This window comes from Physeter macrocephalus, chromosome 5 (genome assembly GCF_002837175.3).
Source record: "Physeter macrocephalus isolate SW-GA chromosome 5, ASM283717v5, whole genome shotgun sequence".
In the NCBI taxonomy this organism is placed as follows: Eukaryota; Metazoa; Chordata; class Mammalia; order Artiodactyla; family Physeteridae; genus Physeter; species Physeter macrocephalus.
This window is the reverse complement of record NC_041218.1, coordinates 38,864,667-38,874,500: the sequence shown is the minus strand read 5'-3', so window position 1 is coordinate 38,874,500 and position 9,834 is coordinate 38,864,667. Positions and strand designations below refer to the sequence as shown.

At 37.9% G+C, this 9,834-nt stretch overlaps 1 protein-coding gene across 13 annotated transcripts in view; it reads right to left on the bottom strand.

Annotated features, from left to right (window-relative positions):
* Window positions 1-9,834, bottom strand: part of IMMP2L (inner mitochondrial membrane peptidase subunit 2) — a 904,212-nt gene that overhangs the window by 689,540 nt on the left and 204,838 nt on the right. The window lies entirely within an intron of this gene.

The window sequence follows — 9,834 nt, the reverse complement described above, 5'->3', positions numbered from 1 at the left end:
GCGTGCCGCGGAGCGGCTGGGCCCGTGAGCCGTGGCCGCTGAGCCTGCGTGTCCGGAGCCTGTGCTCCGCAACGCGAGAGGCCACGACAGTGAGAGGCCCGCGTACCGCAAAAAAAAAAAAAAAAAAATACAGATAAAGAAAAAAGGACAAGTCTTATCACTCAGAGATTCTATACTTTCCAGCATTTCAAGCATATATATTTACAGAAATTTGCATTTTTTAGTGTACGAATTGGGGGGCTACTCTTCGTTAGGGTGTGCGGGCTTCTCATTGCAGTGGCTTCTCACTGCGGAGCAGGGTCTGTAGGCGCACGGGCTTCAGTAGTTGTGGTTCACGGGCTCTAGAGCGCAGGCTCAGTAGTTGTGGCGCACGGGCTTAGTTGCTCCGCGGCATATGGGATCTTCCCCGACCAGGGCTCGAACCCGTGTCCCCTGCATTGGCAGGCAGATTCTTAACCACTGCACCACCAGGGAAGCCCAAGACTACTGTTAATGCATAAGTTACCTGAGATAAGGCAAGGGTTGATATAATTGGGTCAATAAAATTAGATAGCTATTACCTCAGAAAGGATAAAATACGATCATGAGAAATAGAAAATAAAATACTTGACAGTTTTGATAAGAGAAATAAATCCAGAAAGTACTGAAAATGAAGTGCCACCTAAGGGAGGTGGCATCAGGAAGCCGCCACATGATAAGGTTTTGGAGGAAAAAATGAGGCAAAACAACATTCGAGTCCCAGAAATACATGATTTTAAATAGGAATAATACTGATGGGGACAGACAGAGTAACAAAGATAAACCTTCATTATCTCACATTTCATGTATGGTTTTTTCCTAGAATTTTCCCTGCACAGAAATATTAAGCATGAAAATTGGAAATTTCATATAGGGTCACCTAGAATGTAATCCCAATTTTATGAGTCAATCAATTCCTTTATAACTCCTAGCCCAGTCTAATATTGCTGACTGTGTGATATTACTAATTTGAAGTCAGGTAAAAATGCCAAGTAGATCTACTCACAGCAATTTGTTTCAGTTGTGCTCCATGAGAGCTGGATGCACTCAGGTTTATTTTACGTTGGTCACCAGAGGTACAATTTGCTCCCCACCACTCTGCAATAAGCAACTGTTTGCAATAAGCCCCATGTTGCAGACAACATTAGACCGTCCCCTGGGGCTTACAGAATGTTGATTCCTAAAGGCCAGATTTAACACTTTGGGGAAATATAAAAGCCAGCAAGCAACTACAGAATGAGAAATAATGCATGTTGCTTGATTATTTGAGGACTGCAACTTATTACAGGGATTGGTTACCACAAAACTATGATCTGTAAATGGCCCAAGTGGGATATGCTGAACAATAGTATGTTGTGCAAAAACTGAGTTAACTCACAGAACAGCAGAGATGAGGGGCATCAGGTGGATTAGCAGGTGGTCGTTCTAACTAATGGTTAATGGGCCTGAATCGCTAGTCAAAGGGCTAATGTCCCATTTGACAACCCTGGCCTCCACCAGAACACCTGCTATACTGGGCAGACTGTTTTAAGGCAGCTCTATTATAGAATTCTGTATATTAAGTGAAAATCTACCTCTCAACTATTTAGTTTATTCCCATTCAGTAGGTTATACTCCCTAGAACCAAGAGAATAAATCAAATTCACCTTCCACATTCCTACAAAAATTTGGAAGAAGCTATTACATACCCTCATGCCTCATTTTCCTTGTCTTCAGATTAAACTCCTGTAGCTTATTCAATTGCAACCTTGATTGTAGGGCATGGTGTTGAGTCACTTTCTTCTAAATATGTTGCTATCGCTATATTTCAACAATCAAAGCCAAATGCACTAACCTAACATTAAGGACCAACATAAGGGGCTTCCCTCGTGGCACAGTGGTTAAGAATCTGCCTGCCTGCCATTGCAGGGGACATGGGTTCGAGTCCTGGTCTGGGAAGGTCCCACATGCCGCAGAGCAACTAAGCCTGTGCACAACTACTGAGCCTGCACTCTAGAGCCCGTGAGCCACAACTACCGAGGCTGCATGCCACAACTACTGAAGCCTGCGTGCCAAGAACCCATGCTCCGCAACAAGAGAAGCCACCGCAATGAGAAGCCCGAGCACCACAACAAAGGGTAGCCCCCGCTTGCCGCAACTAGAGAAAGACTAAGTGCAGCAACGAAGACCCAACACAGCCAAAAATAAATAAATAAATTTAAAAAAAAAAAGAACCAACATAAGTACCAAGTGTTTTGCATGTCTTGTTCCACCAAATCCTAATAAGGATGGAATTATAATCATCGTCGTAAAATGAAGATATGGAGGATTACAGAAATAGAAATTCCTGCTAGAGGCTATATAGTTAGAGACAAGTATGGGAATTGAACACATGTCTGACTGCAAATCCTAACCCCTGTCCTGGACTACTTACTTCAGACGAGACCTGAGCAGATTGGAGGGGGGATGGGTGTAAGAGAAGCTTTTGAACATCTGTTAACTCCTAAGTATGTTATTTAATACACAAACTGACTTGAACCATCTATGTGTTCAATATAACAACGATTTTTCTCCAAGTAGTTGAAGAAAAAGGCTAAACCACGCAAGGTTGAGGATGTAGTTATCCAAATGCTACAGGAAGATGTCTGAACTTACCTTAGCGTTATGAGGCCATTGAGTATTTTAAGTGATAGAATTATACATTTACTGAAGTGACTTTAAAAGTTAACTCTAAGAGGTGATATGTAGGGATGGATGCAAAGAAAGCTACACTGGAGGCTGAGAGCAGTAAGATAACTCTCCCAATATTCCAAGTGAACCCTGCACAAGAGTCTGAACTAGATAAGTCACAGGGAGATGGAACAAAGTATATGGTTTCAAGAGATTTTTAAAAAGCAGAATTGACAGTACTCAGTGATGGTTCAGATTATAAGCTGTAGTATACTACAGGTTTAGAATGTGGACCCTGGTCTGACTGGGATATGAATTACAGCTCCACAATTTCATTTGTGTGATTGACGCTGTACTTCAGTGTCTGCAACTGTAAAAAGAGGTACCAGAGTACCTAACTCATGGAGATGATGGTAACATTAACTGTGATAATAGATGTAGAAGGTTTATAAAAGTCCCTGTCACATAATAAATGCTCACTAAATGTTAGCAATGACAAGAAGGAAGAAGAGAGAGGCAGAGAAGGTAGTCTACAATGGCTCCATGTCTTTGCTTAGGTAACTGGATGAACTCAGAGACGGAACACAGGCAGAAAGTCAGGCATGAGAAGGAAGATCAGGAGTTTACTTTCAAAGATGATGAACCTGAGATGTCTGAGCATTAGCCAGGTAACAATGTGTTGAAGAGTAAGAAATTAAATGCCTGGGCGTAGTCTAGCCTTTTAAAGAAATTTGGCTATGAGGGCAAGTAGAAAGGACGTAAAAGCCAGGGGAGGAAAGTAAATTATTTTGATGGATGACACAAGAATTAAGAGTTTGAAAGAGGAGAGCCTGGAGACAGGGAGGGACTAAAGATACAAAGGATTAAGGGGTTAGCCTGGTGAAACCAGTTTCCGAACAGTTGGAGAGAAACGGGTCCAGAGCACAAACACAAGCCTCAAACAGAAACAAGAGTTCCTCTTTCTCCTAGAAAAGCAGGAAACAGGCAAAGTAGAGATTCAGATTAAGACTGGAAACTATAAAACTCCTAGAAGGAACAACAGGCAGAACACTCTTTGACATAAACCACAGCAGTATTTTTTTGGAAACTGTCTCCTCAGGCAAAGGATACAAAAACAAAAATTTTTAAATGGGACCTAATTAAATGTAAAAGCTTTTTTTACACATCAAGGGAAACGCACCACCAACAAAACCACCAACAAAATGCAAAGACAACCTACAGGATGGGACAAAATATTTGCAAATGATATAACCGGCAACAGGTTAATATTCAAAATATATAAACAGCATATACAACTCAACTCAACATAAAAAAACAAACAGTCTGATTTTAAAAAGGGCAAAAGAACTGAATAGACATTTTTCCAAAGAGGAAATGCAAATAGCTAACAGGCACATGAATAAATGCTCAGCATCACTAATCATCAGGGAAATGCAAATCAAAATCATAATAAGATATCACCTCACATCTCTCAGAATGGCTATCATTAAAAGAACACAAATAACAAATGCTGGTGAGGATGTGGAGAAAAGGGATTCCTCATACACTATCGATGGGAATGTAAATTGGTTCAGCCACAATGGAAAGCAGTATGGAGGTTCCTCAAAAAACTAAAAATAGAAATACCATGTGGTGACCTAAATGGGAAGGAAATCCAAAAAAGAGGGAGTATATGTATTTGTATATATGATTCACTTTGCTGTACAGTAGAAACTAACACACCATTGTAAAGCAGCTATACTCCAAAAAAATTACTTAAAAAAAAATACCATATTACCCAGCAATTCCATTTCCGGGTACATATTCAAAGAAAACGAAAACACTAATTCGAAAAGATACATGCACTACAATGTTCACAGCAGCATTATTTACATTAGCTAAGATATGGAGGCAACTTAAGTGTCCATCAACACAAGAATGAATAAAAGGGTAAAGAAGATGTGATATATATACATATATATACATACACACACAACAGAATATCACTTAGCCATTAAAAGAAATGAAATTCTGCCATTTCCAATAACATGGATGGACCTGAAGGGTATTATGCTTAGTGAAATAAGACAGAGAAAGACAAATACTCCTGTTATCACTTGTATGTGGAATCTAAAAAATAAAACAAGTGAATGAATTAGTGGTTACAGTGGGGAGAGGGAAGGTGGGAGTGGCGAGATAGTATTATAGTTTGTACCTCTTAATCCCCTACCCCTAAAATAAAAAAGCTACAAGGATATGTTGTATAGCACAAGGAATATAGACAATATTTTATAACAAATTATAAATGGAGTATAAACTATAAAAATATTCAATCACTATGTTGTACACCTGAAACTAATATTGTAAATCAACTATACTTCAATTTTTAAAAATTTATAGATGCAGAGGTAGATATGTCCTATAGCAAGAAACTGAGGAAGTTTCTCTCCAATTTCACATCTTGTAATAACCTGAGGTCAATTCCATGGAAGTAGAGGGAGGTGGGGGGAGTAGGGAGTTGAACTTGAGTATGGCAGCCAAGCTTTAGGATATTATTTGAAGGGAATGGAGTGAGAATGACAAGGGAAAGGCGTTCCTACTATGAACTTCAGCCTAACTTTCAGAGCCCAATTCATTTGTTGCCTGTGAAATTTCCCCCTACTTTCCTCTCATAAATGGAACTTTTATCTGTCATACAATATTTGCTTCTAAATTTTTATTAAAGCACTTATTATGATAAAAGTTATATGTTTATTTTGCCACTTAGATCATGTTTTGTTCAATGCTAAAATTCCCATTCACTAAAACACAGTAGCTGCTCTTTTTTTCTTAAAAGAAGCAAGCCAGTTATCGAGCCATCTAATTATACTGTAATCCCACATACTTCTCCATGTTAGAATGTTAGAAACCAAACAATGCAGTTTTTTAATAAGTAAACTAGAGAAAATTTGTATTTTTCTAATAGCAAATAGTTCACATGAATCTGCCCTACAAATAAGGTCATTGGGTCCATAGATTTTTTTTCAATATGCCCAAATGGTATTATTAGTATCATTAACAGAACTAGAATTGTGGGATAGTCTTTGGAAACTATTAAGACAGCATTAAACTATGTCTCACTGGCCCTAGATGTTCTCCTTGTAGAAACTAAACCTCTGCCATTTACTAACTAGCTGACTTGCCATCTAAAGGTTATGATATCTGAAAGGAATATTTTCTTCTGTCCTTCTTATATCATAAATTCCTAAGGACCTGCCTAGAATGAATTCAAACTAGCAAAGAAATCTTTTCTTCATCAAAAATCCTTTCGACTATTTATTTTCTTCCCAAGTAGACTGATTTCGGTGTATACCAGTTAATACTTTATTAGCTTGGTCTTGCATGCTGAACACATCAGAGGCTTTTCCCCCCAGATACAGTTTTCTTGCAATTTTAGTAGTATGCCATAAGGAAAAGAATGATTTTTGAGCTACAACCACATTATCAAAGTAGAGGAGCCTCGTAGAACCCTAATTTCCAGAATCAGACATAGAATTACTATCTCAATTCTATTTTTCTCTAAAATATAAGGAAAAACACAACCAAAAAAGATTAATTGCTAATATTAAGAATAACAAATTATGTGACATATATGAATGAGCACCTATGTTGGGCAGCTGCTATGTTAGGTACTGGGATGGTAACCAAACTGCAGGAAATGTTATTCCTACCCTCCAGGAATTGTACAGGGAAGTGGGATGGAAAGTACATGAGACAACAAAATAGTTGAAAGACTTTTGAGCAAGAAGTCAACAAATGCAGCCAGTTAATTTACAACAAGGTGCCTTTGTTTTCAAATTTCAAATGTTAAATATCAGCGTTCCCCCCTAAACTTTAGTAAAGCAAATAAATTTGCCTTGGCTTTCATAGAGCCATGTGAGCCTTACCTACGTAGGTGTTAAAACATTAACAGATAATCCTCTGCGACAGGCTTTAACTAACAATGTCTCTAGAAGAAGGGTGGTCATCTGGTGCCAGGGAGAGGGGTAGAGGGCGGTCCCTGACTTAAGGAGAGAGAAGCACCGCTAAAGGAAACGGAAGGAGAGGCAGGCCAGGGAAATCCACGGGTGTTTTCCAGGTAGGGTCAGACTCTCCACCCTCCCAAATCCATTCCTAGCCCTCTCCCTCTTCTCTCCTTAGGTCACACAGAACCCTCCCCTGCCCCCGCCAGTGCAAATCAAAATGAAGTTTCTGCACCCAACACCCCTCAAATATCATCTACTCCACGTGAATTGATTATGTTATTTATTCAAAGATATTTCCTTCTTAAGGGGAACTCCTGATACCAATTGTTAAAGTAATAAAATATATTCTATATCATTAAATTTGCATATAAGACATATTGCTGGACTTATTATTTTGTACTTATTAATACACTGTATTATTATAAATTGTCAGGCAATGAACTCCTGGAGGGCAGGGTCATCTTAGATCCTCAGAGTCTAGAAGTACATAGTAGATGTTCAATACACTACAATGAGACAATATTCCTCCCACAACTAGGAGGGTCTAGATTATTAATTATCTGAATCTTATACGATTATTCTCCATAAGTAATCTTACAACAGAAGATTTTTTTATATGAAGTGGCTAATTGATTAGGAGAGGAGATTTCAGCTTCACTTTACCATGGAACATTCATTCTTTCACTTCCTCTCTGCAGAATATTTTATAGTAAACAGAAACAGAATTTAACACTTTTTCAAAAATAATCCAAAACATCTAACAGTTTATTCACAGTCACTATGAAGATTTTCACCTTTTACACCTTTGATCTATTTTTAATTTTATTTTATTTCAGTCCAGACTACACTAATTTCCTCACAGAGCTTCCGTTTACTTAGAACAGAACGATGAACACTGTAATTGTCCAGGATGATAAGACAGGTGAAAAATTGGCTGGGTATGTTCAATCATGACATTAAATATTATTAGGTTAGATGGCTGACTATTACATTCTAAGAGATTAAAGTACAACACAAATTGATGAGGAAATCATAATCTTAAAATTTTCAACAACAGTCTGGTATTGATTTTGATATAAGACTAAAAAGCTTAATTAATACATTTTTTACTCAATTCACTATTGCATGTGTGCTGGGGGGAAAAAAATTGTATCTTGTATTCTATACCAACCCATTAAATCAATATGAATGAGGGTGGCATCTATTTTTCTTCCACTGCACTGTAGATAACTACCAATTCAAGAAGATAACTAACAATGGGAGCAATTCATCACCAATATCATTTTGTCATCAAGTTTTGCTTCCATTCCTGACCAACCAAAAAATATATATATATTCCTTCTGACATACGTAAGTTTCAAACAGGTGTCAGAGATAAAAATTGCTAAATGAGTAGCTGGAGTAACATGAGACTGCAAAAACAGAGGCATCCTCTCACTATTCTTTATCATTTTACCTAATTATTTCATTATGATGTCAAACTTTAAGCCATCCTTTTGAGATGAGTAAATGCAGACACACTGTCCCATCTCAATTTCATCCATGGTGTACCACGTATCCAATGAACCTCCCTTTAGGGAAGTTCTGACCTGTGTATTTCAAGACAGCTGCTACAGAGTACCTCAATATATTTCATTTGATTTATTAATATAAAACTCAATCTGATTAGGCTTCAGCTTTTCAGTGAAATGACATTCACTTAAACATGGCACTTGACTGGGAATAGTTCCTTTTTCTGTGTCATATTTTTTAAGTAGCATTTTTTTATCTGTCATTAAGACAACAAATGTGTCCATATCACCAAGACTTATGAGTAAAACATATAAATGCAATCAATCAGCTAGATGTTTGCAATCATGAGCATAAACACCTTAGGCATGACAAAGCCTACATGAATTGTAATGCTTGGCAGGATATGGGAGAAGTGTTTAAAAAATAGACAAAAAGTATATGCATACTATAGAGGTGACAAAAGTCTGGACATGCAGTTAGAGGAGAAAATGTAGAATAAAGAATTAAAAATATATGGCATAGGGAAATGTAACACTTGATGAATGACTGGCTCAAAAATGCTAGGGTAAGATAGACTCATCTGTATCTATAAATTTGGTCATTTCTCTTAGGAAAGAAAATTAATAATCTTCTCAACCTTTGAAACCCATTCAAGAGTAAGAAAAAGACAGTAAGTAGAAAAGAAAATTATAGGCTATCTCCACACAGAAGTCCCCAATGACATCGGGAATATAACTATCCATCTAATCATCCACCTATCCAAAAAGTGTTGAGCACTTAATATGGGCAGGATATTAGAGTGGGCAATGTTCATATCTCTAATCTTCACAAGTTCCTACGAGTTAAACATTATTATCCCAATTTTATAAATGAGGAAAGTAAGACTCAAAATTTGAGAAACAGAAGGGACTTCCCTGGTGGCACAGTGGTTAGGAATCTGCCTGCCAGTGCAGGGGACACGGGTTGGATCCCTGGTCCAGGAAGATCCCCCATGCCGCAGAGCAACTCGGTCCATGCACCACGACCACTGAAGCCTGTGCACCTAGAGCCCGCGCTCCGCAACAAGAGAAGCCACCGCAATAAGAAGCCCGCACATGGCAACAGGGTAGACCCCGCTCGCCGCAACTAGAGAAAGCCTGCGCCCAGCAACTAAGACCCAACACAGTCAAAAATAAAATATAAATAAATAAATTTATTTTTTAAAAAAATTTGAGAAACATACCCAATGTTATTCAGGTGCCAGTCAGATTCCAGCCTCCAATCCAGGTGCTGGCTCTAATCTAAGCCAATGATTGTCAAACATTTTGGATTTAGAACCCCTTAACATTTTAAAATGTTACTAAAGATCCCCCAAAGCCTCTCTTTTATATGGACTGTATCCATGAGTTATAACGTATTAGAAACTAAATTTGACAACCTAAAACTTTTGTTATTTTTCAATGAATTAACAATAGCAAACCCATTACATGTCAACACAAATAACACTTTTTGTTTAAAACTAACTATATTTTCCCCAAAAGAGTTTAAAGAGTGGCATTGTTTTACATTTTTGTGAATCTTAATAGAGACAACTGGATTCTCATATCTGCTTTTGAATTAATCTGTTGTGATGTCACATGTCTTTTAGTCTCAGCAAAATTGCACTGTACATTCATGAGAGAATGAGTAAAAA